Genomic DNA, 5285 nt, shown 5'->3' on the forward strand with positions numbered 1-5285 from the left:
GGGATGGGATGGGATGGGGTGGGGTGGGGTGCGATGGGATGGGATGGGGTGGGGTGGGGTGGGATGGGATGGGATGGGGTGGGGTGGGGTGGGATGGGGTGGGGTGGGTGGGTGGGATGAGCTGGGGCAGAAGAATGGCACTAGAGGAAGGGAAAGGCTAATATTGTGTCCCAGTGTTCTAATCATCAAATCTGGACTGGGGTTGCCAGGTTGAAACAGTCAGATACGGCTATGGAAAGCATGGTGGTCCTCATCTTAAGAGTTCCATTTGCTCCACAGCAAGTTCCCAACTATGCTCCAAGGAACTGGCATGGACAGACACATCCTGAGGCCAATACTGTTCATTGTTTGAGCCTGGAAACTCCTGGTGCTCACATCTGCTAGGCACAGAGAGCTTTGGTCCAAAGGATGCCTGCATCCCAACCCCAGCACTTGATCCATCCTCTCCTGCGAGACCCCGCCCACAAAGAGTGCCTCTGAAGGTATGACTACATTCCCAAAAGGACACTGCCGAGTCTCCTTACTCAGGAAACCCCATGTCTTGGGGCCTGTGCACCATTTCAACGGGTCATAAATGGGTTCCTTCATAAAGTTCGAATGACAGCCCCAACACTAGCCTCAATCATATCCAGAATTAATTATAAATTACTGAATAGTCTTCCTCTTTTGCTGTTGTGGGACTAAAGCCATACACATGTGCATGCATGCACATACACACACAAGCATTCACATATAAACATATATGCATGCACGCAACACAAACATATATATATATACATAGACACATATACATATGCACACACATATATGATATACACATATGTTAATATGCATACATAGATACACACTTACATTAATAAACACACATAGATATACACACATATATTAATATACACACATAGATATACACTTACATTAATATGCATGCATAGATATACACACATTGAGAGACATGCACATCATCCCCTTATCAAATCTTGAAAGAGGAAAGTAATGACATATTTTTTCCAGGCTGACAAAGTTACGAAAGACCACTGAGTATAAGGGGATCTTGGGGATCATAAAAACGAAGCCACATGCAGCAAGCAAGGTGACTGTGAACCAGAGCACATCAGAGTTCCAGGTCATGGGTCCACAGCTTCTCAGCTTCCTGTCCATGAAGGAATCACAGATGTATACTAAAGCAGACTTCATCATCAGAAGAAGATAAAGGCGAAGTGGAGTGGACGGCTGTGGAACCTACGTGGGGAGATGAGTATGTGTCTCTTCTGGTCAAGGGTGAAGCTAAGGACAATCAAAGCAGTGACAGGAAAAATCTCCCCTCAAGGTCCCAGCGATACAAGGGGAGCAGCCCCTGCCCACATGTCATCATGTCTGCTGCAGAGGCCACAGACCATGGGGACAGCACACAGAAGCTCTTCTCCGGCTCTGGCTTCCATCTAATTAGAAAATGCAAACAGACTTGAAAACTGGAAATCAGCCTGTAGCTCAGTTTGTAGAAAAGTCTGACCTGGGAGTACAGCTTTGATTCCAGTCAGTGTGGTTTTTCCTGTGACAACCACATTGATGTGTGGGGCTCTATAGCAGGCTGCCTCTTGACATCTGTCAGGTAACACACACCCAGTCACCTTCCTATGATCAAAATGACAGGATCCCAGCAGGCCCCTGGCCTCTCTAGTGTGGATCAGGCATCAGGAAACTTGTCTCCTCCTCTCGGTTGGACAGGGCTCTACACATTCCGATCTAGACACCTTCCCAGTTTGCACAGAAGACCAAACAGCTCGGGGAAACGCTCATCTACGTGGTGGTGGTTCTGACTTCTGGTGACCTGGAGTGAATTCCTTTCGCAGTTAGTGTCCCTTCCGTCTGGGTGGCACATAAGGGTTCCAGTGACTAGAAGTTCTTCCAGGGGCCTTGCTCATGCAGGCTCAGACAGATAAAGACCCTCGGCTAATGGCTTCCCCTTGGTGCCCTCATAGGACAGAGATTAGCTTGCAGGACCCAATGGAGCTAAGATCCCAGAGGAGAGAGAAAAATGGGAGAGACATTAGTTTTGCCTTCCCTGACTTGCAAAAGTCATTATCACAGTTTCTCTGAGGGTGAGAAAAAGAAAATGCAGGCTTTACACAATTCTAATTTTATCTGTATCACACGGGATTAAAACATTGATTTTCCAGTAGGCTGCCGAAAGATAAGAGGTGGATTGGAAACAGTGGACTTTTCCGTAAGAGAGATCAAATTTCCTTCTTGTGAGTTATTCATCGGCTGTTTGGTGTTCTTCCCTGATACTAGTCATGCCCCTTTCTGAATAACAGAATGACTGTCAAAATGTCCCATTTTATTTTTTTTTAACTTCTTAGTTTAAATCAGCCACCTAGATATGTGGGTCAGACTCTTTGCAATCAAAGTTGCTGGGAGCCTTTTGAAAACACACCCCAGACGCCTGACATAGATCTTCATAATTTTTATTTATTAAGGATAATGAAAATGCAACCACATTTTATTCTTTTAAATAAGTTTCTCTCTAGCCCTTCTTCCTCTCTCTCTCTCTCTCTCTCTCTCTCTCTCTCTCTCTCTCTCTCTCTCTCCCCTTAATTGCCCAGCTTTTACAAACCCATCCCTGCAAAAGAAACAGCCGTCTATTGCTCTGTCACCCAGTGCCTGGCTGAGAAAGCTATTGGGTTTATAGGAGAGACAAACATTTCAGGCATGCCATTCTGGGGTAATGAAGCATGGCAACAAAATATACCTGTGCAACATTTGATAAAGATGAGCTGACATGCCAGTCCAAATAGGTTCTTTTGTGTGTCTGCACGTGTCTACCATCATTGCTTTCATCTTAAAACAGGAAGGTAGCAATAACAGCAGCAGCTGGCAGGGACCACGAGCGGAAGAGCAGCTCACACAATTAAACGTCGTTTACCTCTGGCCCTTATTTCACTCCCACTACCCTTAATTTATTTTATGTTTTCTCCCGTTCCATGCAAAAAAAAATAGAAAAAAGAAAGAAAAAAAGTGCCTCAATTTTTCTTTCTTTCTCTAGCTATCTAATTCCTTTTACGGGGCACTGGGGAAGACAAAAGGCAAAATCCCTGGGTGTTTAGCCCTGGATTTTAAGTTAAAATGCCTCTTAGTGGGGTTTCATGGATCCTATTGTTTTTTGATTAATGTAATGCAAAATTCAACTCTACAGTTACACATGGTACTCCAGCCAGACAGGAGGCCAGCTGAACTCGGTACCTTGGTGTACAGAAAAAATGTCTTTTGTTGCTCAGTCTTTAGACAGAGAGAGAACCATAGCTACAGAGATGGAGAGGCAGGCAGAGACAGGCCTGGAGACAGGGCAATGCACTGAGTCCCATGGCCCAAATTAGACCACTCTGAGAATTCACCTTGTCTGAGGTGGGATGGGTGTTTGTCTGCGTTGCACCCTCTCTCTGTGCTCCTGCTCTGTCCTTGGGCAGTCGCAGGAGTCATCCGTGGGTTCTGCATGTCATGATGAATGCGGGCCTAGGCTGGCAGGACTCAGACAAAAGAAGGGCTCTGCAGTGCATGTGTTCTGAGGAGAAACAGGAGCTAATCCTGTTTGCAGACTGAGACTCTGGAGACACCGAGATGTCGGTACTACACAAAGAGCCTCCATGGAGATGCCCACATTTGCTATCACACGGTGAGGAGGCAACTCTGTCACTGCGCTTCTGTAGCTTGGGAGGACGAAACGTCCTCTGAAGGCTCATGTGTTAAAGACTTGTTCCCATTTCGGGTGGGTTTTAGGGAGGTGGGTACATCATGAGGACTCTGCCTGCAGCAATGAGCTGATCCGCTGAGGGATCCACAGCTAAACAGACTATTGGGAACCGAGCAAAGGGATACCTGATTGGAGGAAGCGGAGGAAAGGATTGTGGAAAGAGGGTGAGCGAGTGTATTATTGACATGAGCACACCCATGTCCAGGATCCCAACGCCTCATACCCATGGATGGAGCTAAACCTGGCCTGGACAGCTTCCTCAGAAACGGCAAAGTCTGGCCTGGTCTTAGTATAGACATTAATGAACAGTTGACTTTTAGCAACAACCAGTGTGTGCAGACAGTGTCAAGGCAGCGTCCTCCTCCCTCCTTGGCTGCACCCTGGGACTGCTCTTTTCTAGAGCCCTCCTACTGAGACTAGCGCACCTGGTGCTTCCTCATTCATGTATAATAGACACATTGAGCTTCCGGATTGCTGCTGGTGTATCTCTATCAGAGCCCATGGTCTACCCAATTGTATACCTATGGTTTCTTCATTCCCTGGCACCCCAGATAGGTCAATTCTTTAACCCTGTGGTTTGCAGCAGGGGGTATGCCTTTGAAAAGATGTCCTGTGCCCCATCCACCCCCAGCTTCCATGATGGGATGCTACCACAGACTCAGAGCAATGAAGGCAGTTGTCCATGGACCAAAACCTCTGAAACCATGGGTCCAAAATAAATCTTTCCCAGCGGTGGTATTTGTTTGTGACTTAACAAATAAAGTGTGCCCGAAGATCAGAGTGCAGAGTTAGCCACACTAGTTAGCCATGGAGGCCAGGTGGTGGTGGCACACACCTCTAATCCCAACACTCAGGAGGCAGAGGCAGATGGATCTCTGTGAGTTCAAGGCCACCCATGGCTACCCGAGATTGATCCAGTCTAAAAGAAAAAAGGAGTCAGATGGTGGTTGCTCAAACCTTTAATCCCAGTACTTAGGAGTCATACACCTTTAATCCCAGCACTAGGGAGGTGGAGACAGGAAGAGATGAGGCTAAGTGGAGAGAGGAATATAAGTCAGGAGGAAACAGGAGCTCAGACATTCATTCTGAGAACTTGTAAAGATAGGATTCCTCATTCAGTCTGAGGATTCGCAGAAACAGGCTCTTGCCCCTTGGTTCTGAGGATTTCGTAGAGGTCAGAACTAGTGGCTGGCTGCTCTGCTTCTCTGATCTTTCACTTTTCACCCCCAACATCTGACTCTGGGTTTTTATTATTAAGACCGATTAGAAATCGTGCTACACTTCCCAATTGAGATGGTTGCTCAGATATCCTGTCACAGTAAGGAAAGCTGTCTACATGCTCCCCCTGTCACGCCATGTCTCCTTACACCGACAATTCACCACACTTCCAGGCAAGCAAGAGTGTTGAGAGTCACCATCACAGTGGGGGTGATGTGGACACCCATCACAGTGGGGGTGATGTGGACACCCATCACAGTGGGGGTGATGTGGACAACCGTCACAGTGGGGGTGATGTGGACACCCGTCACAGTGGGGG

Source organism: Alexandromys fortis, unplaced genomic scaffold (assembly GCF_014885135.2).
Source record: "Alexandromys fortis isolate MF-2015 unplaced genomic scaffold, M_Fortis_MF-2015_v1.1 scaffold_160, whole genome shotgun sequence".
NCBI lineage: Eukaryota > Metazoa > Chordata > Mammalia > Rodentia > Cricetidae > Alexandromys > Alexandromys fortis.